Source organism: Puma concolor, chromosome E2 (assembly GCF_028749965.1).
Source record: "Puma concolor isolate L17-30 chromosome E2, mPumCon1.1.hap2, whole genome shotgun sequence".
Taxonomy (NCBI): domain Eukaryota; kingdom Metazoa; phylum Chordata; class Mammalia; order Carnivora; family Felidae; genus Puma; species Puma concolor.
In genome coordinates this window covers 57,360,527-57,387,474 of record NC_141681.1, presented here as the reverse complement: position 1 = coordinate 57,387,474, position 26,948 = coordinate 57,360,527, and the positions used below count along the sequence as shown (strand labels likewise).

Sequence of the window (26,948 nt, the reverse complement as noted above, 5' to 3'; positions counted from 1 at the left end):
GATCTCGCGGTCCGTGAGTTCGAGCCCCGCGTCGGGCTCTGGGCTGATGGCTCAGAGCCTGGAGCCTGTTTCCGATTCTGTGTCTCCCTCTCTCTCTGCCCCTCCCCCGTTCATGCTCTGTCTCTCTCTGTCCCAAAATAAATAAACGTTGAAAAAAAAAAAAAATTTAAAAAAAAGAAAAAAAAAAAAGGAAAAATTGTCACTGATTTTTTTTTTTTTTTAGTTTTATTTATTTTGAGAGAGAGAGAGAGAGGGAGAGAAAGAATCTCAAGCAGGCTGTGTACTGTCAATATAGAGCCCAGCAACCTCATCAAGATATCTAAAAGAATAGGGGCACCTGGGTGGCTCAGTCGGTTGAACATCTGACTTCGGTTCACCATCTCACAGTTTGTTAGTTTGAGTCCTGCATCAGGGCCACTGTCTGCTGCTGTCAGCACAGAGCCTGCTTGGATCCTCTGTTCCCCTTTCTACCCCTTCTCCACTTGCATGTGCTCTCTCTCAACAATAAATTATGAAAACATTCAAAAATAAAAAGAGAGGCACCTGGGTGGCTCACTCGGTTAAGCGTCTAACTTCGGCTCAGGTCATGATCTTATGGCTCCTGAGTTTGAGCCCTGCGTCGGCTCTGTGCTGATGGCTCAGAGCCTGGAACCTGCTTCGGATTCTGTGTCTCCCTCTGTCTCTGCCATACGCCACTCATGCTCTGTCTCTCTCTCTCAAAAAATAAACATTAAAAAAACTCTTTTAATTAAAAAAAAATCTAAAACAAGACTGCATAAACTGAAGAGAAGTGGATGTTTCCACAGGTGCCCTGCTCCTTTGACGCCCAACATCTTATGAATTTTAGGTCATTTTGAGTTTTAATTTTCCCGCAGAGTGAAACATTTGACTTGATTAACCTTCAAGAGCTGGACTTCGTTCTTAGTTCTCATGCACAACACATTGTGGAACCTGCTTAAGCAATTAACCACACTCATTATATTTGTTCTCCAACATGAAATCTTTGGTGAATCCTGAGGCCAAGTCATAGCATGAAGGCCCTGCTATGCTGTTTGTAAGGTTTCTTTCCATGAGTCCGTGATTCTGTGGTATGGAGTTACCCCATGACATTGCTTTACATTCACATCTTCATTCTACATGTATTCTGGAGTTTACTGAGGCTTGAATACTGCTTAAAGGCCTGGCCACATTTGTGACATTTGTAAGGTTTCTCTCCAGTATGAGTTCTCTGGTGAACTGTCAGGCTTGAATTCTAACTAAAAGCCTTGCCATACATATTACATTCATAGGGTTTCTCTCCAGCATGAATTCACTTATGTTGAGTAAGGTCTGAACTCCTGACCAAGGCCTTGCCACACTCATTACATTTGTAAGGTTTCCCTCCCCTGTGAATTCTCTCATTACCCCAAAGGTGTCAATGTGTAGTAAAATCTTTACCGCACTGATTACATCGGTAAGGTTTCTCTCTAGAATGAATTCTTATGTTGAGCAAGATCTGAACACTCAGAAAAATGCTTTGCAACACACATTGCATTTGTAAGGCTTCTCTTCAGTATGAATTCATTCATGACCCCAAAGGTGTGACCATGTGGTAAAATCCCTTCCATATACATTACATTTATATGGTTTCTCTCCACTATGGATTTTCTGATGACTTGTGAGGTTTGAGAACCTGTTAAAGGCTTTGCCACACTCATTACATTTGGAAGGTCTCTGCTCAAAATGAATTCTTGGATAATTAGCAGAGGTCAAGCAATGGCTAAAAGCCTTCCCACACTCATTAAGTCTGTAAGTTTTTTCTCTGTTGGGGGTTTTCTCACATTGTGTCAGTAATGAAGGATGCATAAGAACCTTCCCACATTTATTAACAATGTTGCTTTTGACAGTAGAAGGAATTCTTTGAGGTAGTGAAATCGAGGGCTTTTTTTTCTTTTATCTTTATTTATTTTTTTTTTTAATTTTTTTTTCAACGTTTATTTATTTTTGGGACAGAGAGAGACAGAGCATGAACGGGGGGGGGGGGGGGCAGAGAGAGAGGGAGACACAGAATGTGAAACAGGCTCCAGGCTCTGAGCCATCAGCCCAGAGCCTGATGCGGGGCTCGAACTCACGGACCGCGAGATCGTGACCTGGCTGAAGTCAGACGCTTAACCGACTGCGCCACCCAGGCGCCCCTCTTTTATCTTTATTTTTGAGAGACAGAGAGACAGAGTGCGAGCAGAGGAGGGGGCAACAAGAGACGGAGACACAGAATCCGAAGCAGGCTCCAGGCTCTGAGCTGTCAGCACAGAGCCTGACGTGGGGCTCGAACTCACAGATCGTGAGATCATGACCTGAGCCGAAGTTGGACGCTTAACTGACTGAGTTGCCCCAGGCTCTCTATAAATTGAGGACTTTTTGATAGACTTCTCAGCTTGATTACTTTCATAAATTTCCTCTTGGGTTTGAAATCTCTGAAGTTCACCCAGATATGAATGAAAGCTTATTCCAAGCCTAATGCCCAAGCAGTTCTTATACTTGTTTCCTGAATAGCCTACCTTGCTCTTTAGTGACTTCTTCATCACATCATGTTTGTAATACTGAGATATACTTCTTCTTATGGAAACACTGTGCTTTACCGGGAAATGATTCCAGAATTTATGATGTTGTTGGTTTTCTCTACAGATGAGATTTAAAAAAAAAAAAATTTTTTTTTTAATGTTTATTTTTGAGAGAGACACAGACAGAATGCGAGTGGGTTAGGGCAGAGAAAGGGAGACACAGTACCTGAAACAGGCTCCAGGCTCCGAGCTGTCAGCACAGAGCCCGACATGGGGCTTGAACTCACGAGCTACGAGATCATGACCTGAGCCGAAGTCGGACACTCAACCAACTGAGCCACCCAGGCGCCCCGTGGTGAGATATTTATAATGGGATGTGGTTATTCCTTCATAATTTGTTTTCTTCATATACCCACTGAGTGGCAAATTTGTTCACATCTTGCTGGATTCCTCTTAAAGTCATCAAAGTCATGACTTATGCATCTTTCCAAAATCAACGTTTAGAATAACTCTCCATTATTAAGGCCATCTTTTAATGGTAATTCTTTGCTCACACATCTAGTATTGATATCTGTAAGATATAAATAATCATAGCCTTCCTATTAATCAGGGTGGGAAGATGAATATTTTATACTGAAAAGTATTACACCAAAAGTAAAACTCATAACTGACAGAGTTATCAACTTTCTCCAACTATGGTTTGGAAACACAAAGGACCTAAGATTCCTCAGTGTAAAGACAGTGTCATTACATATAATCCAAATTGTTTTCAGGGAAGCCTATTTCCAAATAATCTGTGACCAAGAGTTACAAGAGCCCTGAGAAAACGTAAATTTGCCACAGGCAACCCAAAGCACACAGAACCTCACAAGAAGCATAAAGGTGTCTCACATATGAAAACAGATAGTAAAGCTGATTATCGAATGCTTATTGTACACAACATTAAATCATGACTTAAAGAGAAACAAAATATTCTTCTGAATATGTGTTACAAAAATACATCCAGGTAGAACAGGCATACTGCAGTGTTAATAATCCAGAATATACATTAAAAATTATCTGTTAGTCATAAAATATAATAAACATTTTGTTAACCCCCCAAAAAATCTAGCAATTAACAGGTATTTACAATTCTAAGACATATATAGTCTGTGGAATTATAAAGAATTCACCCATAAGAACAAAGGAAAGGACCTGCATTTCAGAAAGAGCACACAATGTTGAGAACTGGAAAATATGCTGAACATCACGGATTCTGGAATAAGAGGTTCAGATAAATAGCTAATATTATAGAGATTAACAATGGGAAAATGGGACATCAAAATGATCAAGCTGGGAACTCCAAATGTACCTTCCTTTATAAAAGCAGGAAACAAGCTAGAAAAAAATGTCAGGATGAACTTAACTCTGGAAATTAATCACAGGATTCCAGCAACCAGGCACACTTTTAATCAAGAAAAAGGTAGCTGTACCCCAGCTAAGAAGTGGCCTTGAAGATAGGAGCCTGCAGGGGGTACAGACTTCCTGAACTACAGGGGAACAGATGGGACCTTTAAGGAATTGTTGCTGTGTTTGTTTAATCTGAAGGACTGGCTCAAAGTGCTTGCTGTCTTTGGCCTACTTCAGATCTCTACTTAGGTGGAGGTGATAACCAGGGGTCATATGTCAGAAACTTTTTTTTTTGTTTAAGTAATCTCTACACTCAACGTGGGACTTGAACTCATGACCCCAAGATCAAGATCTGTATGCTCTATGGACTGAGCCAACCAGATGTCCCTAAATTTTTTTAAAAAACATTTATTGACACATTTTTTTTTAATTTTTTTTTTTTCAAACGTTTATTTATTTTTGGGACAGAGAGAGACAGAGCATGAACGGGGGAGGGGCAGAGAGAGAGGGAGACACAGAATCGGAAACAGGCTCCAGGCTCCGAGCCATCAGCCCAGAGCCCGACGCAGGGCTCGAACTCACGGACCGCGAGATCGTGACCTGGCTGAAGTCGGACGCTTAACCGACTGCGCCACCCAGGCGCCCCTATTGACACATTTTTAAAAAACATTTAAAGGTAAATTAATGCCACCTAGGGCAAGGGATAACAATTGGAGCAAACAATGGGACAAACCTAAAACCCTGGTAAAAACATTGGGGAGTGAGGTGTACTGGGGAATAAGGCTTAGAAAATCCCCACATATTCCAGGGATTCTGGAAGGTTGTGAGCATGCCTGGGACTGGGTACTTAGGAAAAGACCTGAGAAATCCCCAAGCTTTACCTCCTGTTGACCGCCCAATTCTGAGCAGGCAGAAATGAAGGGTAAGGCACTGGTGTAATCTTCTTCCTGAATACATAAGTCATTCCCTAAAATAATCTACCCCATACACAAACACACAGAGTTCGTCTACAGAGAACATAAGCAGGTCTTGTTTTGAATATGGATGCAAAAATACTCAACAAAATACTAGCCAACTAAATATACATAGCATATGAAGATTATACACCATTAAAATTGAGATTTACCCAAATGTCCATCAATGTATGAATGGATAAAGAAGACGTGGTATGTGTATATATATATACATATACATATAATGGAATACTAGTCGGCAATCAAAAAGAAGGAAATCTTGCCATTTGTAACTACGTGGATGGCAGTGGAGGGTATTATGCTAAGAGAAATTAGTCAGTCAGAGAAAGACAAATGTCATATGACTTCACTCACATGAGGACTTTAAGAGACAAAACAGATGAACATAAGGGAAGGGAAACAAAAATAATATAAAAACAGGGAGGGGGACAAAACAGAAGAGACTCATAAATATGGAGAACCGAGGGTTACGGGAGGGGTTGTGAGGGGGAGGGATGGGCTAAATGGGTAACGGACATTAAGGAATCTACTCCTGAAATCATTGTTGCCACTATATGCTAACTAATTTGGATGTAAATTTTAAAAAATGAAATTAAAACAAATAATAATAATTGAGATTTGTTCGAAGAATTCAAGGGTAAATGGTTCAACACATGAAAATCTATCAATGTAATAAACCACCTTCATGTAAGAAGGCAAGAAAAAATACAAACCTACATAATCATCTCATTGTATGCAAAATGTTTGAAAAAATCCAGAACTCTTTATTGATAAAAAAAAAATTCAGCATACTAGGGGCGCCTGGCTGGCTCAGTCACTAGAGCATGTGATTCTGGATCTCAGGGTTGTGAGTTCAAGCCCCATGTTGGGTATAGAGATTACTTAACAAATCAAGGAAAATACTTTTAAAAATTCAGTATACTAAAAAGAAAAGTGAACTTCCTCAACCTCTTCATGATCATTTATGAAAATACCACAGCTAATATCACAGTCAACGGTGAAAGAATAAAAGCTCTCCCCCCATAGGCAAAGAAAAAGACACAAATGCACACTTTTACCACTGCTATCAACGTGTTCTGGAAGTTTTACCCAAAGCCATTAAGCATGAAAAAGGAATAAAAAGCATACATATTGGAGAAGTAAAAGAAAAACTACCTCCGCATGTAGATAGCATAATCCTATCTACAGAAAATTCCATAAAATACCCCCCAACACACACACACAACCTTCTAGTGTTACAAATGATGTCAGGAAACACAGCATCAATACATGAAAAATCAGCTGTGTTACTACTACACATTAAATGGACAATGTGAAAAAGAAATGTTAAAAATTATTCCCTGTATAACATAACATCCAAAGAATCGGATACTTAGGAACAAATTTAACCAAGGAGATGAAAGATCAACAGACTGAAAACTATAAAACGTTGCTGAGAGAAATTAAACACCTAAATAAATGGAGAAGATGTTCCATATTTATGGATGGGAACACTTCATAATTTTGAAAATGGTAACATTCACCAAAGTGGTCTGGAGATTCTACAGACACACTATCAAAATTCCAAGACTTGTTGAGAAATAGAAAACATGATCCAATACATATGGAACCACAAAGGCCCCTAAAGAGTCCAGACAATTTTGATAAAGAAGAAATCTACAGAACAGAAAAACAGAGACAGAATGCACACAGGCAGTTTCAGGGACTGGGGACAGAAGAAAATGTGGAGAAACTGATTAAGGGTAATGGACACTAATTTGGAGTGATGGGAATGTACAACCAGACAGAGATGGTGGTTGAACACCTCGTAAATGCACTAAATGCCACTGATTTATTCAGTTGAAAATGGTTAATTTTGTTACGTAAATTCCACTTTAATTAAAAGTTCATCTTTAGGGACGCTTGGGTGGCTCAGTTGGTTAAGTGTCCAACTCTTTATATCGGCTCAGGTCATGATCTCACAGTTCGTGAGATCAAGCCCCATGTTGGGCTCTGTGCTGACAATGTGGAGTCTGCTTGGGATTCTCTCTCTCCCACTCTCTCTCTCTGCCCACCCCCCAGTATTTTTTAAAAAGTTAATTTTTAAATAACAATGTAAGTAATTTGACAACAGCTTTAAAAACATATATCTTCCAATTTTAATACCTTAAAATTTTGAAGCTAAGTCTGTTTATATAAAAATAATAGTTTCTCTTAGGCTGGCTTCCTCTAATACCCTGAAATTCTCACTGGATCCCTCATCATAATTCCATGCATGAAACAGACATGAGGCAAGGGTAATACATTTTACTATGTATTAGTAAACATATAATTATCAAGAATAAATAAAAATTAATGTGCACTTGCCCACAATTAATAATCTTGACTTCATAAAGATTATTAGGGAACTATAGATAATCTTAAGGGTCATATGACCAAAAGAACAAGGAATAACTTTTTTGTTTTTAATTTCTTTTGAGAGAGAGAGAGAGACAGAGCTAGAGACAGAGGAAGGAAGGGGCAGAGAAAGAGAACCCCACGCAGGCTCTGCACCACAAGCATGGAGCCCGATGCAGGGCTCAAACCCACAAACTATGAGATAATAACCTGACCCAAAGTCAGATCTTAACCAACTGAGCCACCCAGGGGCCCCAGCAAGGAATAACTTCTAATGAAGGCAGTTTTATCAGTTAAAGGAAGAAACAATATTTGCCAGTTCCAGAAGGTCCATGCAGGAGGTGGCTGTGCAGCGGTGACCAACAAATAAAAACCAATAACAGCCTGAGAACAACAGAACACCAGGATATGGGTCAAGAAGGACACTGTGCACTTCAAACAGAGTTCAGGTTAGTAGAATATGGGGAAGAAAACAGCCATCATGGGTTAATGAATAACAGGATTTCCAGAACCTTAGAAATTTTGTGGATACTGTCTCATGAATAACAGTGATGAAGAAGTACACGAAATGTAAGAAATTGGCTATGTTTCTATAAAATGAACTTAGATATTCAAGTACTAGTTCAATGTACCAAGAGTTACATGGTGAATCTAGACAGGGAGATGATTAATTAAAATAAAGCACTTAAACCAAAATATAAAACATCTATAAAATTCATATAAAATTCAACAAGTTATATTTAGAAAATTTTAAATATACCATAGAAAAAACAAGGTATTTTATATAACAAATTATGAATAAATTACTTTGTTTTTCTGGGATGAACAGAGTCACTTCATAACAAAAGCATATTCTCAAGATATCCAATATTCTTGATTTTAAAAATCTAAATTCAGGGCGCCTGGGTGGCTCAGTCAGTTAAGCGACCGACTTCAGCTCAGGTCATGAACTCATGGCTTGTGGGTTCGAGCCTCGCATCATGGTCTGTGCACAGCTTGGAGCCTGGAGCCTGCTTCATATTCTGTCTCTATTTCTCTCTCTCTGCCCTTCCCCTGCTTGTGCACTATCTCTCTCAAATATAAAATAAACATTAAAAAAAATTTTTTTTTATTCTAAATTCATTCAGATGGGCCAGGTATTTGTTAATGAGCAGGTATGAATTCAAGCAAAACATGTGCAGGAAGGATAAATATGATATATCTTCCCAAAATTCTAGACATTACATAGGTTTTAGAAAAACACTTGCTCCACCATAACCTGAACACTCAGGAAGCAAATTTGTAATACCTGGAAATGTGCATCAAAGTACCAGCATCTTCAACAAGGGAAATGGAGTAGAGCTCAATAATGTAATAAGCATCATGAACTCATAAATTCTCTCGATACAATAATTTAAAATCTCATTTGCTGGGGAAGGAATAAGGACGTACACATGGAACGAACACTGTTGTGTGAATAATAGTTCAGTTAACAGCCTCATAGATGGGTTATGAAGGCGGACAATGATCCCTCTAGAATAACTTCCTGTATTTCTTCAGCCAAATCAAGGGGGATGACCCTTAGTGTACTCAATCACCACTCCCACAGTGCCCTTGAGAGACACTTTTGTGACACTCCAAAAACCAGAAGTCCTGGAGCCCTAAGCCAGGCTCTCATGCTACACTCGATGCCAGCATCCTGGAACATGCTGACCACTCTACTCAGGTGCTTTGGGGGCACAACTCCACTTAGCAGAATGGTGCTTTGACATCTAAATATAAGCGTTCTGCATCTAGAATGTTCTTTTTACCACTAAAACTTTGTATGGAAGAGTTCACCACACAAGTCGTCCAGTACATAATGGGTAGGTTATCACAACAGAAAATACGAGGATAAAAGTTCAGACACTAAGAAGTGTATTTCACAACCCAGAAAGTTTCAGAGGCAAAACCACACAAACTTAGGAGACTATGAAATCAGGGAGAGCCAAGGTTTTCCCACACTCCCAGACTAAGGAAGACCTGCAAGACAGAGACAAAGAAGATAAGAGACTAAGGAAAGGGGTTATACTTTGTGGGATGTTGAAACAGGACCTGGGATCTACCTACAGACTCCTGGCTGATGGCCCAAAGCCCGAGATATGGTCCCCATGAAGGACTGGGGATCAAACAAAGGTCCCCCCAGCTGACTGCCCCCCGCCACACACTGTCTTTACAGCATTGCTGAGTAACAATCTTGAAACACCCACTCCATTCCCAGTACACATGCCCCTACAGCGTGAAAGTGGAAATGAAGAAATGGCAGAGGCATGGAGCAGGCAGAGGGCTTGGGACAGCCCATGCACCTGCCTCTGGCCCTAGATGCAAAGAGTGTTCCCATCATGACAGGTCACTCAAGCACATGAAACAGGATACAAGCTGGAGAAGGCCCGCAGTCAGGACGAAGGGGGCCTCACCTAAGATCTGTGTGACTGACTAGAGAAGGAGATGCAACGAAGGAAGACGCCCCTTACAAACAGCCCTCCATGTGCTCCCCAAGGTCGAACCAGTGAGGACTCCTGGGGGCAGAGAAGGGCATGCTTGGGTCGTGACAAAGACTTTGCCCTTGTCGCTGCTAGGAGCTGCACTACCACTGAGGAGGGCAGGAGACATGCACACACCAAGAAGAGGGTGAAGGAGGAGAATAACACCCTCCTTTGAGACCCCATAAGAGATCAACTCTTCTTTTCCAAACACCTCTCCCACCCGGGGAGAATGTCCCAAACAACATTTCAGGGAGTCAATTCCCCTCTGCCATCTGACCCTCACTTGCCTTCACATCTTTGATACCTTCCCACCCACCTGGGTTTTGCCGCTAGTTTCACCCCACTCCTGGCCGTGCAAGGCTCTTCCTTCCTCCACAGTGGAGATGGTATTCAGCTCAGAAAGAGGGTCTTGCTGACATGGAAACCGGTAGATGATGTCCTGCAGCTTTTCCATAAACTAATCCCAGTTCCTGGACAGCTGAGACCAAGGACATTCAACACAGGCGGGTTGTGAATAGCATTTCACAGACTTGTTCAGTGACCGACCTACATCTTCCAAATGCTTGAATGTTTGACAAATACAGATATCCAGCTCTCTTCCCAGAACTACTGAATCAAGAGTACAGGAATAAAACCAGGCAATCCGATATTTTAAAGTTTTGACATAAAGTCTTGTGTCTCCTCAACTTCTAGCGCCACCACTAACCTGCATGTAGTGAGCACATCATCGGAAGAAAGGGGGCACTTCAAATCCAGACACCTCATTGTGAAGCTTTTCATTTCTGGATCAACAGGGCTTCACTCTCAGTCAAACAGGGCAGGGACTCTCAAGCGCCTCCCAAAAGAAACACAAAGATAGCCTAGAACATTTCCCAACCTCTGCAGGGAAACTATCCTCACCCAGGGAGACCAGGGTCCTGTAGTTCTCCAACATCACGTCCCTGTACCAGGCCCTCTGAGCGGGGTCCAGGCACTCCCACTCCTCCTGAGAGAACTCTATGGCCACATCCCTGAATGTCAACAGTTCCTGAAATGAAAGCACATTTCACCAAGAGGCCATCAGGAGAGTACTTCTTATACAAAAATGAGAGGAGGAGAGAGGTATAAGCATCAACTAGAAATGAGTGCTGGAATAATCTACAAAAGATCATTTTCAGCAAGTCATATATCCCTGATTTTATACTTTCCATCAGAAAATTTCCCTTAGCTACATTCTGAGATTTTACAATATTGTGCAAGAAAAGAAAATATACATACAATACTGTATATATGAAAACTGCTGAGTTGATCTTAAAAGTTCCGATCATAAGAGAAAAAATGCTGTAACAACGTATGGTGATGGATGTCAATTAGACTTACTGTGGTGCCAATCTCACAATATATACAAATATCCAATCATTAGCCTACACCCCTCAAACTAGATTGATGCTATTCGTCAATATTCCTAAATTTAATAAAATGCTTAAAATAAAAAAAAAAAAGTAATGATATGTAGTAACTCTACATATACTTAGTGGAATGGAGAAGCTGAGGGTACAATATTATGACTGGGTGGAAATGAAAGGTACTTTTTAAAAAAAATTTTTTTTAAATGTGTTTATTTTATTTTTGAGACAGAGAGAGACAAAGCATGAGCAGTGGAGGGGCAGAGAGAGAGAGGGAGACACAGACTCCGAAGCAGACTCCAGGCTCTGAGCTGTCAGCACAGAGCCCAACACGGGGCTCGAACTCATGAACTGTGAGATCATGACCTGAGCCCAAGTTGGATGCCCAACCGACTGAGCCACTCAGGCGCCCCTGAAAGGTACTGTTGATGGTCGTTCTATGTATGGCTTCAACTAGAAAACAAAGAAATACGGTACCTGGGTGGCTCAGTCGGTTAAGTGTCCGACTTTGGCTCAGGTCATGATCTCATGGTTGAGGAGTTCAAGCCGTGTGTAGGGCTCTGTGCTGACAGCAGCCTGGAGCCTGCTTCGGAGTCTGTGTCTCCCTCTCTCTCTGCCCCTCCCCCACTCACACTCTGTCTCTTTCTCAAAAAATGAATAAAAACTTAAAAAAAAAAGGAAACTGATAATCTGAGGATGAACATACTTTTGTAAACAATGTACTGGGAAGCAAAGAATATCTAAGGAAATGTTTTTTGTTTTTTTGTTTTTACTTTTGAGAGAATACAAGAAAATTTCATGAAATTATCACATACTAGAAAGAAATAATGGTACAGAAGAAAAGACAACATGATCTTCCCATTAGGACAAAGAATTAAGTATGCTGGAGGCTTAAAGATGTTTGCTCACCTTCCACTGATATTTTCATGGAATAAAGGGGAACAAATGGACACTGCATTAGCTCTGGAAGATAGCAGTATCACCCATCCACAGAATGATTTTCTAGTCCCCAAATTACTAAATGGGGCCCTAAGTGACAATAGCTGGCCCAGGAAGAATGGTAGATTTATATCATCTCCATAATGTACCCCAACATACAGACTTAACATTATGTGAAGGAAGGGGAAAAAAATACACACAAACGAAAAACCTTCACATGGTAGATTATATGAGTTCTATATCTAGAACTATTATAAGTTCTAGATAGTATGTTGTATACACCAAATGACAGCTAATTTCTCCATGAGCTAGGGCATGAGTAGTGTCTTCAGGGATGACCAAGTCCATACAGGCATCACCAAAGGTAAAAATTGGAAAGATGGGAAGCTAATAGTTACAGAACTCACTAAAAGTTTTGAACATTTCCCATATGGTAAGCATTACTCTGATGCTTTACAAGTTTTAACTTGTAAAAGGAATATAGCATCCAATTAAATTAGTATCTGTTCCCATTTTATACAGGACCCAATTCTGTCACACACACTCTAAGGAACATGCCTCAAGTCATATAGGTAATAAATGACAGAGCCCAGACCTAAACAAGTTGTCAGGCTTTAGGATGGAACCCATGGCACCACACAGTGAAGTAATGGACACAACAGTAAAAGTGTGTTGACAGAGGGCTTCCTAGTGGAGAAAACCTGAAACAAGTTCAAGGCTGAAAAATAAACACGGATAAAGATCAATATATATGTCTGCACAGGTGCATGTGCACAAAGTATTCCTACTGCTGTTATCTCATTTAGGTGATTGTGCAAAAAAGAATTTAAGGCCATGGAAAACGTGTCAGGCATACTTTCAGAGTTAAAATAAATAAAAATTATTTATGAAATGAAACACACTGAAAATAACTGAAATCAAAGTACCAGTCTCTAAATGACATCTGTGTTTAGATAAATCTTCATTATCTATGATTCCGTGCATTTCATGTGCATTTCAGCATTTCTAGTACAACGAACACGTATAAATTGTACTAAATGTAAATAAAACTGTCAATGTTTTTCTCTCAGCCTACGACAAAAACCTTGTAAAAACATTTTTAAAATAGCAACATGTAAATCCAATCTCCATAAAATACATTCACAGAATTGTAGGAGCTGGAATCTGCGTGGAGATAGAGGGGCTGAGATAAGGTCCTGGGGTGAGCGTGAGCAAGCATGTCAGGAGGGACGCTTCAGAGTGAGATGAGCATGTCCCGGTGGTGGTACAGGACGGAGAGGACAGAACAAGGAACCCAGATGTGACTTTACCTGAGTAAAGTCACATCCTGACTCCTAGGCTTTCCTCCTCTTCCTTCTCACTAATTCTCAAGATGGGTCTCGAGACGTCAAACCTGAGTGTCAAATATATGCTGTTTAATGCTTAGAGTCAACTTACCCCTTTCTGTGCCACAACCACAGACAGGTAGACCTCCCCATGTGGGAGACGGCCCTCTGCTGCCCACTGCCAAAGAGGGGTTCAGCACAGTAAACTGCTACACAGAGACCTCTTCCTGCAGAATGCACTCCCCTCCTGGTGAGGCACACACACAAGCTGCAGCAGGGGGGATCTGGGCTGCACTAACTCTCCCCTTGGAGTCACAGGCTTCCCCAATAACACCCCATGTCAAGGACAGCCCGCCTCACCTCTCTCCCTGTCTCTAGGTCCGGGGCTGGTTCATTCCTCATTAATGGATGAGCTAAGGCCCTGGGACCCAATGCTGGATACAAATTAGAATCACCTGGGGCATTTTCAACACCACTGAGTCTGTTCCCCATCATCCCAAACACAAGAAGGGGAATTCCTGGTGACTGGGCATAAGAGGTAACTACAAAATGCCTCAGCAATCCAATGCAAAGCCAGGGTCGAGCACCACTCAGAGGGCACCAGCCCAGCACACCTCCCACCTGAGGCTCTGCTCTCTCCTGGGCCCCTGTATCCAGACAGTGGAAGAGGAAGGAGCAGAGAGACCCATGCGGAGTAGGCATTACAGGCCAGAGCCGGGGTAGGGACGAGGCTAGGATGTGACAGGGCAGTGTCAGAGATGGCCCCACAAGAAAGTGATATCAAGACAAAGACCTGGGGAAGGAGGATCACCATGTGCATTTGAGGAGTCACAGAATTCTAGGCAGAGGGACCACCCTTGGGAAAGCCCTGAGGCAGTGCTGACCCTGGGCCCCGCAAGAGCAGACCTTTGAGTGCCTCTATCCCAGCAAGGGAGGAAGAGACAAGCCGGGTATTAGGTCACAGAAGTAGATCAGGAATAGCCAGCCGGCCCTTGTCTTCAGACACTGTTCTCCCCCATCCCAAGTGAATTTTGGAAACCATGTAGTCTCTCATACATCTTAAGTTAGTATCTAATTATTATTATTATTTTTTTAGTGTATTTAAGTGAAAACACACACACAATATGCTGTGCATTTTGAAAACATGCCAAGATGGTCACCTAAGCCCCAGGAAGGATGGCACTACTCTTAACTGAGAAGTGGAGGACTGCAGGGAACATAATTGGGGGAGTTCAGGAGCTCATGTTTGTACATCATAAGGTGGAGATGCCTGTTAGACGTCCCAGCAGACGTGTCAAGGAGACAGCTGGACAACACAATCTGGAGTTCAGGGAGGAGGTCTGAGATGGAGTGTGTAACTGGGAGACTGAGGGGGTTTAAGGCCCTGAGATAAGGTGACATGGAAAGTCACCGGGTATAGATGGAGAAGAGAAGAGGTCCAAGACTACGCTATGGGGCCCTCCCCCAATCAGAGAGCAGGGAGTTTAGAAAAAATCAGCAGAGGAAACTGAGAAGTGAACATGGTGGAGACAAGAAAACTGAAACAGACACACAGATGATAGATAAGATCTGTCAATAGTGGGATGTCCCAAAAGCCTTAAAAAAATGTCTTTAAAGGAAGAAGGAGTCATCACTGTTCAACATGTTGCTGCTCAGACAGATGAGGAGAGCCAATTAGCCAGCGTTTCTGTGAAATGAGAGGACATCAGTGCCTCTGACACGGAGAGTGGAACAACGGATGGGAAGCCCTGACTGGATGAGGGTCAGTGTTAATTACAGGGAAGACTGAAGAGAACACAGACAATTTTTGTGTATTTTGCTCTGAAAAGGAGCAAAGGGCTCTTACTAAAGAAGACAATGTCCATAAAAGAAAATTTTTGTTTTTGTTGTGAAGATGAGAGAGTGAATGAAGGGTTTTGTTAAGGTTGGGCTATACTACAATCTGCACATGATGGCTAAAATACTTCCCTAGAGGTAAAAACTGAGCACAATTTGGTAGGATACCATGTCCATGCTGAGATTTGAGGGGTCTGGGAAGTGGTGCACACTGTCAGGGTGGAGGACAGCTGTGTGAAAGGGCGGTCCATTCCTCGTCCACAGTGAAGGAGAAGACCCAGATGCATGAGGCTTGTAGGTGGCCCAATCAGCGAAGATCTCTTTCTCATCGTTCCCAGGTGCTCAGACAGACCATCTTGGACTGAAAGTGAAGACAGGAAAGGAGCAGATGGCCTTCTCGGGGGCCCTGGAAGAAAAGGTATAGTAGGCAAATAGGGAAATTCCAGAGGAGGTGGTCCAGAAATTTGAAGGGAGACCAGTCAACCTTGGTTTATGTTTTCCTCTAGCTCTGATGGAAGACAGACTCAATAAGTAAGCAGAGCTGGAGGAGATGATGATGTGGAGGAGAAAGCAAGGAAGTCAAGGGTTTGCAAGGGAATGGTTACATCAGTCCTTTGCAGGTGTTTAATTTGCGTGGCTATTAGTAAGTGAAAGGTTTGTCTGTCACCATATTTTAAAATAACCTGAAAAGGTGAGGAGAGCATATTCATAATGTTTACCATTTATCCCCCTACAGCAGAGAGGAAAAGCCTGGGCCCCACACACACAGAATGAATGATTGAAGGTCTCTAGTGTAACCTTCATGCAATGGTTTACGCAAGGGTCCTTGATGTCTACAAGGGTCCTGGTTGTCCTTAGCATGGTCTTCTCACAAGTGAAGAGCGAGCCAGCCAGGGGCACCAGAAGAGGCCAGAGCCAAAGGTCCTTCACTGAGACCACTAGCCTCACCCCCAGCAGGTAAGAAAGGCACACTTAAGAAACTGAGTCGGTTGAACCACTGCCGTAGCCACCTCGGGTGGAGCACACCCACTCCAGCAATAAAGGAGCCTGAACTCTGCAGAAAGAGCAGAGGCCTCTGGGCTGCTGAGAGCCACTGATGGCGATGGTCCTGGTGTCAAAGATTTCTGACTTTGCAATGACATTTGGCTGAAATATTCACAGCCCAAATGCTGACTTATTTGGTCTACGACTGTGCAAACTGAGAGGTGGAGCAGGAAGTGTGTGTGTGAACAGACAGTACAGGGGAAGCTGGGAAGCTGGAAAACTGGAAGGAGGGGACACAGGAGAGGCACAGACAGACAAACCAGCTTTGTCCCTCAGGTCACCCACCTGGAGAAGCACCACTCTGCCCTTCCAGAAAAGATGAAGGACAAAGGGGGAATCATGTATGTAGGGTGAATGTGTGCCTTGGGGGGAAATAACCCTTCTCTTTCCTTTTTTTTTAGTTTTTTTTTTTTTTTAATTTTATTTTTGTGAGAGAGAAAGAGAGTATGAGCAGGGGGGGTGCAGACAGAGAGGGAGGCAAAGAATCTGAAACAGGCTCCAAGTTCTGAGCTGCCAGCACAGAGCTTGATGTGGGGCCTGAACTCACAAACTGTGAGATCATGACCTGAGCAGAAGTCAGATGCTTAACCGACTGAGCCACCCAGGCAGCCCTGGACTCAGACACTCTTACAAACCTCCCATGGAAGCCAATGCATTCCCTGGAGACACCATCAGGATCCTTCTATTCAGCTATGGAATCCCACAACATATTCCAGGCCCCAATAACTCAATCATTTATGATAGAATAATACACATAAAAACGCCCAAAGACCCACTGATCCCTGAAGCTGTATTTTCATTCACAGTGACCCCACCCCAAATGTTGGCACCTCCGTAATCTACTAAATAAAATAACGTCTCCAGTGATGTACATACCCCAACAAGACCCCGGCATCTTCTATGCAAGCACCTCAAATTATCATTTGTATCCTCCCAAATGCATATAAAACTTTGACTTCCACCCTAACCATAAGAGTTCCCTAAAAGACCAAAAATAACCTCCAAAATCATCTCTATTTTCCCTGTAATTCCACTGTTGGTTGCATAATGAATCTTACACTCTCAAGACGGCCTACACAAGTCACTTGCGGAGCGATGCTAAGGTGCAGCTCCTGGATCCACCCCCTCAGGACCAACGCACTCATGTCCCTGCAGACTGAAGGATAAAGAGCCAGAGTCATGATGGCCAAGGAACAAAAAGTGCAGGGAAAAAGACTCGAGACAGGAAAAAACGTTGGTGTGTGGGAACAGAGAAAAGGCAAATGTGACTGAGGCACAGGTAGCCATGAGAGGAGGGTAAGTGCTCTGAATATATATATATATATATATATATATATATATCTTAAACAATAACTGCCATACCTCCCTGTCACCCTGTGGCAACCACCACTCTACTTTCTATATCTGAATTTGGCTGCTCCAGGTACTTTATATAACTGGAAAAACACATTTGTCCTTTTGTGTCTGGCTCATTTCAATTAGCATATGTTCATAGTTTATCTATGTTGTAGACTGTTTCTGAATTTCCTTCCTAAATTAAAAAAAAAAAATTTTTTTTACATTTATTTATTTTTGAGAGACAGACAGAGCACGAGTGGGGAGGGGCAGAGATAGAAGGAGACCCAGAATCCGAAGCAGGCTCGAGGCTCCAGGCTCCGAGCTGTCAGCACAGAGCCCGATGCAGGGCTCGAACTCACGAACCATGAAATCATGACCTGAGCTGAGGTCGGACGCTTAACAGACTGAGCCACCCAGGCGCCCCCCCCTTCCTAAATTTTTAAGCTTAACAAGGCTCTGTTGGATGTATATACATTTTGTTCATCATTCATCCACTGATGCACATGTGGGCTGTATCTGTCATGAACACAGGTATAAAAATACGTGTTCGGATCCCTGCTTTCTATTTCATTGGTACATACTCAGAAGTGGGATTGGTTGATCATATGGTAATTCTATCTTTAATCTTTTTGGGAAATCACTACATTCTCTTCCAGAGAGGGTACACCATTACTTTCCCACCATCAAGGCACAGAGAGTTCAATTCCTTCACATCCTCTCCAATGCTGGTTATTTTCAGTTTTTTTTTTTTTTTAACGTTTATTTCTGAGAGACAGAGAAGGACAAAGCACGAGTAGGGGACGGGCAGACAGGGGGAACAGAATCCAAAGCAGGCCAGGCTGAGCTGTCAGCATAGAGTGAAACATGGGGCTCAAACTCCCAAACCGCAAGATCATGACCTGAGCTGAAGTCGGATGCTTAACTGACTGAAGCACCCAGGTGCCCCTTTCGAGTTTTATTTTTTATAATACATATCACAAAAACTGTGAAGGTATCTCATTGTGGTTTTTATTTGCTTTCCAAAATGATTACGGATATTGAGCATTTTTTCACGAGCTTACTGGCTATCTGTATATCTCTTCTATGGAGAAGCATCTGATCAAGTCTTTTACCCATTTTTATTTAAAAACAATTTTTTTTTTTTTTTAATTTGAGAGAGAGAGAGAGAGGGAGAGCACAGACGTGAGAGGTAGAGAGGGAGACAGAATCCCAAGCAGGCTCTCTACTGTCAGCACCAAGCCCAACGTGGGGCTCAAACCCAGGAACTCTGAGATCATGACCAGAGCAGAAATCAAGAGTCAGCTCCTTAAATGACTGAGCCACCCAGGTGCTCCTTTTGCTCACCTTTAAATTGGTTGGTTTTTGTTATTCTTGAATTGTAGGTCTTCCTTTCCCTACACCTGCACTTTCCGGGGGAACTCTTCACACCTATTTCACCTTGTCCTACTCTTTCTCCCCAAGCTTTCTGACTGCTCCACTCGCCATACGTTTCTGCCTCTCTCTGCCCCCACGGGTGTCCTCTCTGCTCTCCCTGTTCCAATCCCGCTTTCCGGTTACACCCCCTCCGCCCGGCTCACTGGCACCGCCATCGGATCTCGCACCGCTGTTTCTCTCCCCGCTGTCATCCCACCCTCTCCTGCTGTCTCTGTCTCTGCCTCGCCCGCCCGCAACCTTTCGCTCCTTCCCGCTCTGCGTTTGAAGCGCCTGGCTCTTGTGGCCCCACTTCTGCTTGTGCTCGCTATTTTGCTCCCCTTGTCCTGGGGCGCCTCCCTTTTCTCCACATTTCGCTCTTTTCTCTTCTCCGCCTGCCACTCTCCCGAGTTACTGCGTCCGCTCCCACGGTCCCTCTGTGTCGACCCTGATCTTCCCTCCTTCATTCTCTCTCTCTCGCTCCTCATCCCTGGCCTCCCTGCCGCAGTCACGGCTTCCACAAGGCCCCTCAGCCTCGCGTGCGAGACGTGACCCGCGCTCTGACACCCCGCGCTCTCCCGTCCTCGGTCCCGCTCCTGAAAGCCCCCGCTCAACAGCGTGCTCTTCCCGGGCATCCGTCCTCCCACCACATGCGGGGCTGCAGGGGAGATTCCTAGGAGGCGGCGGGGTCTGCGCCACCCCAGGGCCAGACTCCGAGCCCCGATGGGCCCAGACCCGCCAGGCTGCGGGCACAGGCGCCGAGCGCTGCCATCCACCCCGCACGCCCATCTCCCGAGACTCACGCGACGCGGGGGACACGGGTGCCCAGGGACACAAGGCGGCAGGCAGCCTCTGAAAGCCCGAGGGCCCCGAGCACGACAGGCGGGCACCGACTCCGAAAGATCCGAACCGAAACCAACTGGGACCCCCGAGCCGGCAGCAGGGTTCGGTGTGTCCGCGACGCCACTCACCGCGGTGGGAGGCGCGGGGGAGGCGACGTTAACGTGCATTGAGACCCCCCCCCAGACGCTGGGCGTGTGCGACTGTTGACTGGAGACGCTCACGTACAAAACGGAAAGTTCAAAAGCAGCAGCAGCCGTGATGACCTTTTAACCTCTCTAGCCACTTGTGTGAGGGGCCTGTAAAACGCTGCGCGTGCGCGTTAGTGGAAGGGCAGGGCTGAGGCGGGCCCTAGGGAGAGCACTACAGGCCACGTGTTGGGTACGATAAGTTACACGCCTTGGGCGTGGCTGACGAAGCGCTCTGGCAATGGGCAAGTTATGAATAGTTATTTATATAGTTATGAATAGTTATTTATATAGTTATGAATAGGTTATGAATAATATTTAGCCCGGATGCTCACCTTGGCGGGGCCTGGGAGGACCGCTTCCGGCAACCGCCCGCCAGTCCTGGTCAGGCCTGGGTCGCAGTTCCGGGTCGCAGGATGGGGCGGAGGTTGAGGAGCGCTTCCGGTAATGAGAGGGGGAAATAGGCCCCTGGAGCCCGGGGCGGAGGGAGCTATGCCGACAGCTTGTAGCCCAGGAATCGCCCTGACGTTTGCCCTGGCTGGGCCCTTGGGGGTGAGGCCGGGACCTCTGGACGGGGTGGGCGGAGGCCCCAGGAGGAGTCTTTCTTTGGAATCTCTGTGTCCTGTGTCAGTGGACTGCTCTCTGCCTGTTTTGAGTCGATGTCTCCAACAATTTGAGGTAGAGCTCAGAGTTGTGTGGGCCACGTGTGTTGAAAGGGAACATGTTTACGTTTTATCAAGGTGAGCCAGTTTTCGTTACAAATGCTTTTGTTATAGAGGTAGAGATTGGCCTCCTGGGAGAGGCGAGCTGGGCTCCACTGTCTGGGACCTGGTCCTGGGTGCAGAGTGATGTGGGGCCACGGCTGGATCCAGGAACTGCTCCTCTGCTAGAATTTTTTTAATTTTTTTTTTTTTTAATTTTAACGTTTATTATTTTTGGGACAGAGAGAGACAGAGCATGAACGGGGGAGGGGCAGAGAGAGAGGGAGACACAGAATCGGAAACAGGCTCCAGGCTCCGAGCCATCAGCCCAGAGCCTGACGCGGGGCTCGAACTCACGGAGCGCGAGATCGTGACCTGGCTGAAGTCGGACGCTTAACCGACTGCGCCACCCAGGCGCCCCTCCTCTGCTAGAATTTAATTTAAGCAATTTAACTAAGCCAAGGAGTCCACCTGTCTGTGCAGGAGATGCAAACTGAAATATGAAATGTGAAAACCTACCAATGTGAAATGTGCCATTTTTACAGACATTTTTCAGAACCTCATTTCCACTTTATCGACTTTCACCATGTGCTTATTTCCAGAGACATTCATAGGCACACACTAGGGTGTGGTAGATGAATTTTTTTTTTTTTTTTTTTTTTTTAATGTTTGAGAGAGAGTGCGAGAGATTGTGAGCAGGGGAAGGGCAGAGAGAGAGAATCCCAAGCAGCCTCTGGGCTGGCATGGCCACTACCATGAGATCATGACCTGAAGCCAAAATCAAGAGTCTGACACTTAACCGACTGAGTCACCCAGGCTCCCTAAGACATGAGATAATTTAGGTCACTAACCATTGCTTAAAATATATATGTGTGTGTGTGTGTGTGTGTGTGTGTGTGTGTGTGTGTGTGTGTGTGTGTGTGTGTATATATATATATATATATATCAGCACTGTTGACAATAGCCAAAGTATGGAAAGAGCCCAAATGTCCATCGATGGATGAATGGATAAAAAAGATGTGTTGTTGGGGCACCTGGGTGGCTCAGTTGATTAAGTGTCTGACTTGGGCTCAGGTCATGATCTCACCGTTCATGAGTTCAAGCCCCCTGTCAGGCTCTGTGTTGACAGCTCAGAGCCTGGAGCTTGCTTCGGATTCTGTGTCTCCCTCTCTCTCTGTCCCTCCCCTGCTCATGCTCTGTTTCTCTCTGCCTCTCAAAAATAAATAAACATTGAAAAAAAATTTTTTTTAATGTGTTGTATACACATGCACGCACACACACACACACACACACACACACACAATGGAGTATTACTCTGCAATCAAAAAGAATGAAATCTTGCCATTTACAGCTACGTGGATGGAACTGGAGAGTATTATGCTAAGAGAAATTAGAGAAAGACAAATATCATATGATTTCACTCCTGAGGAAGTTAAGATATAAAACAGATGAACATAAGGGAAAGAAAAGCAAAAATAATATAAAAACAGGAAGGGAGACAAAACATAAAAGTCTTAAATATAGAGAACAGAGGGTTCCTGGAGGGGTTGTGGAAGGGGGGATGGGCTAAATGCGTTAGGGGCATTAAGGAATCTACTCCTGAAATTATTGTTGCACCATATGCTAACTTGGATGTAAATTAAACAAATAAATTTTTAAAAAAATAAAAATTTAAAAACCATAAAAAAGCCCTTTAAAACATAGATCTAAGTTGAGTTCTCTGTATTTTTATTTATATATTCATTTTGAGAGGGAGAGCACGTGGGAAGGAGAGAGGGAATCCCAACCAGGCTCCACACTGTCAGCTTGGAGCCCAATGTGGGGCTCTAACCCACGAACTTTGAGATCATGACCTGAGCTGAAATCACAAGTCACACACTTAACCTACTAAGCCACCCAGGCACCCTGAGTTCTTTATATTTCTCATTGCATTCCACACCTAACATGACTGATAAATTCAAATAACTTTGAGCTGAACTTTTGTGACATTATAATTCATTGTTCAATAATTTCCAAATATAATTTCAAATCCACTTTACTTTTAGCCAAAGTAACGTGTTTTTATACAAAAATTATTTATATTTTGGCACTTCTGTTTTCTATTTCTGAATGCTCTGTGAGGTGTGGATTATAAAACTCTCTAACATATACATTCTTTAGAAGACTATTGAGTTAGTTTTCATTTAAATACTTTTGCAATATTTCCAGGGGCATTTGATAGGCATGCGTATTCTCATTATATGAACCCTAAAGAAAGTGAAGGTAGTTATCAATATTCCAGTGGTTTTATTTATACTTTCAATAACCTTTAAGAGAATATCCATTAGTTACTATACACCATGAAATACAGGTTTCTCTAAAATACATTCATGTTAAAGATGAATTCCCCTGTAAGAAATGTTAATGAGATAAAGGTGTTTTGGATATATATTTTAAACATATATTAAATTTACAAGGTTTCACTGTTCTATATATTACATAGTGTTTCATAAGCTTTAAGCATTAGTCATAGCCTTTTGATGTTCATTTCATTTGAATTACTTAACATTTACTACAGTTAAAGTATCATTACTCATAAAATTCTTAAGTTTTCACTCAGAAATTAATACCCTGGGGACACCTGGGTGGCTCAGTCGGTTGAGTGTCCAACTTTGGCTCAGATCATGATCTATCTCATGGTTCATGAGTTCAAGCCCCCGTTGGACTCTGTGCTGACAGTTCGGAGCCTGGAGCCTGCAGCCTGCTTTGGATTCTGTCTCCCTCTCTCTCTGCCCCTCCCCCGCTTATGCTCTGTCTCTGTCTCTCAAAAATAAATAAATGTTAAAAAAAAATTAATATTGTGATGATCCCACAGGATTGAATTTTGGATGAAAACGTTTTAAGATTTCTCTGAGATATTTGCTGGTTTTAGTAATGTTTGACCCCTTGGTTAAATACAGTGGCCCACTGAGTATAATTTTAAGATCTCCCAGTATGAATTTCTGATTAGCGAAGATTCATCCTGTCTAAAGACCTTCCAAATTCATTACATTTGCCAACTTGTTTTCTACACACTTGATCTTAGCCAAAAGGCCGAGAAGGGATTGCCAAGTTCTTTTTTTTTTTTTTTTTTTCAACGTTTATTTATTTTTGGGACAGAGAGAGACAGAGCATGAACGGGGGAGGGGCAGAGAGAGAGGGAGACACAGAATCGGAAACAGGCTCCAGGCTCTGAGCCATCAGCCCAGAGCCCGACGCGGGGCTCGAACTCACGGACCGTGAGATCGTGACCTGGTTGAAGTCGGACGCTTAACCGACTGCGCCACCCAGGCGCCCCTAAGTTCTTTTCTAATATGTACAACTGTGATATTTAATTATCAACAAAGGATGGATCTATTTAACATGAGGCACCTGGGTGGCTCAGTGGGTTAAAGCATCCGACTTGGACTCAGGTCATGATCTGGTGGTTCATGAGCTGAAGCCCTGCATCGGGCTCTGTGCTGACAGCTCAGAGTCTGGAGCCTGCTTCAGATTCTGTATCTCCCTCTTTCTCTCTGCCCCTCCCTTGCTTGTACAAAACTAACCCATGTAGCTTTAAAAAAGGGGGGATAGATCAAAACTTCCCACATTTATGCCAATGTTAGTTTTGACACCAGCAAAGCTTCCTTCAGTTTGTGAAACTAAGAAACCATCTTGCTACATGTATTTTTACCTGATTACATTTACAATGTGCGTCCTCAGTTTTAAATGTCAGCAAGTCACTCGGGTGTATGAACGAGAATCCAATCCTATTAATAAATCATTCCATGTGGTTTTTTTTCTTGCATTTTAAAAAACATACAGTGCTAAGGATAGACTTGGTGATCGTAATATTGACAACCAGCCATGTTGGCATGAAAGATTTCAGCATGGACTCCCATGTTCACAAGCAAATAAGTGACTAGTGGCACTTTCACTAAACACTCCACAGTTGGGAAGAAGCCCATTATAGGTCAAAGTCATAGATTCATTTTGTTTATGGGGAATTTTGCTGCTTATAAAATTTACAAGTCGCGGGGGACCCTTCTCAGGGGCACGTCTGGAAGTCAGCTGAGTCCGCGGGCAGCACCCTTGACCGCAGCGCGGCTGAGCACCTACTGTTCGGGCTTTGGGACCCGCCTGACTCGGCCGCCATGCGCTCCGGGCTCTACCTCCTGGTCCCTCAGCTTCCGCCTCCGTTTCTGGCCCGGGGAAGTTGCCCACAGACACCCCGAGTGCCAGCTAGGGTTCATCCCCCGAAGGCTGGAAGGCCTCTCCGCGCGGAGCAGTGGTTGCCCCAGCGCTCCGCTCCTGACCCGGAAGAGCTGGACTCCTGGGGTGGCGTGGGCCGCTCGGCCACCCCGTGTACTCCCCAAGCTTTCGGTGCGCGCAACGCCAATCCCGCTGCTAGTCCCGCGGAACCACCTTGGGAGCAGGAGACAGAAAGGAGGCGTGCGGGACAATCAAGGGACTGCAAAGGGGCAGTGACAGTCCTTACGGTGCGAAGGCTTCGGCTTGTCGCCCCCTTTGGGCTTCCCAAGGTCTGGCCCACACCCTGGCTTCCCCAACCAGACAGGGCTGAGATGTGGGGAACGCATGAGCGGAGCAAGCAGGACCCGATGGAAATAGTGCTTCCGTCGCTGCAGGTAAGGGGCTCAAAATCTTTTGGTTTTCACTAAAAATTAGCGAGAGTAGGAGGCTAAAGAAGGGCTGGAGGAAGGCACCTGAGCATGTATGTAAGTAAATAATCTTGCATGCAGGGAATGCGGGGGCGGCCATCGTGTTGGGGGGAATCAGCCTTACACTTCCGTATTTGAGCTGTGCGAGCAAGCTGGGTGAATCTGGTTCTTGGGGGTTTTCCATAAAGTGGAAGTCTCTACACCGTCACAGAACCAAGGACCTACTTCCAAGCTGACATTAAACGGAAGTTGTTTAATGGTGACCAAAGGGGAAGATTCAGTAGGCGGACAGAAATCAGCCCCACGTTCTTACTGGGTCTTCCGGTAGTCCTCTTCGTGCCGCACGGTTTTCCTAACCGAAGAGAAAGTTAAGTCCCAGTGCTGTCCAGCCACACTTCGAATGAGCTCTGGGCCCCGGTGCAGCTGCAGCTGCATGGAGCTGGGGAGGCAGTTCTCTGACCAGATGCGCTCATGTGGTGGCCTTTAGCTGCTGTTTTCCATCCCAGTAGCATTCCCTCCCTCACAGAAGCCTGACTCCCTCTGGGAACCCTCCCCCCTCTGTCTTTTTCTGAAAAGTCCAGCTAAATTGCTCAGGAAACAGGCCAGCTTTCCTAATGTTCCAAGCTTCAGTCCTCAGGGCCTGCAGGGATGTTGGATGGGGGGCAGGTGCACCAGCCCCGCATTCTCCCCGGGACCCAATCCACACTGGCTATCCTGGTCAGCCAAGTTCCCAATTCCCAGGAGGCTTCTGTGGCTACCTGCAAGTTCTCCAGGATCCAAGTAGCCACTGAGGTGCACACCGGGCCGGCGGGGGGGGGGGGGGGGGGGGGGGGGTGGTGGTGGCTGTGGATGTGCTCTCAGAGTCCCATTGTGAGAAAGGGAGAGTCTGGATATGTGGACCCATCTCTAGCTCAGAAAGAGAGAGCTAGGGGAAGTTTCCTGAAAGTGAGAAGTGCTGCTAACTGTAGGAACTTTTCCTCCAGATAAAAATAATAATAATAAAGCCATATTAAAAATTTAGACTAGTACAATAATAATAAATTGGTCAGGAACTTTAAAGTATGTATCTCTGAATGGCACTGAAGGTCCCTGCATCTTTGATATGGCTGTTGTGTCTGTTCCTCTCACAAACACATCCTTGAGGCACACAGGGTTGAGTGATTTCACTAACTTCATGCCTTGTTTAGCAGCAGACTGAAGACTTGAACTTATGGGGGGTGGTAACAAATCACAGGATTTAACCATCATGATACACTGAAAAAGCTGGATGGTAATGTTCTTCCAGTAATCTAGATTTACATTTAGGTGTTTTCATAACTTGTTCTCATATTTTAGATTACTGGTATATTATTTATAATACTGGCTATGACCAGTTTCCATTTCCATTCTGTGCAAAGATTTATTTTACATGCTAATAAAAATTAGGCATAAAGCTCTGAGATCTTAATAAACTTTAGATACTCTGATTGCAACATAGTACCAT

At 44.1% G+C, this 26,948-nt stretch overlaps 1 pseudogene; it reads right to left on the bottom strand.

Annotated features, from left to right (window-relative positions):
• Positions 1-1,120: 1,120 nt before the first annotated feature.
• Positions 1,121-10,828, bottom strand: LOC147573809 (uncharacterized; annotated as a pseudogene).
• Between the last annotated feature and the right edge of the window lie 16,120 nt (positions 10,829-26,948).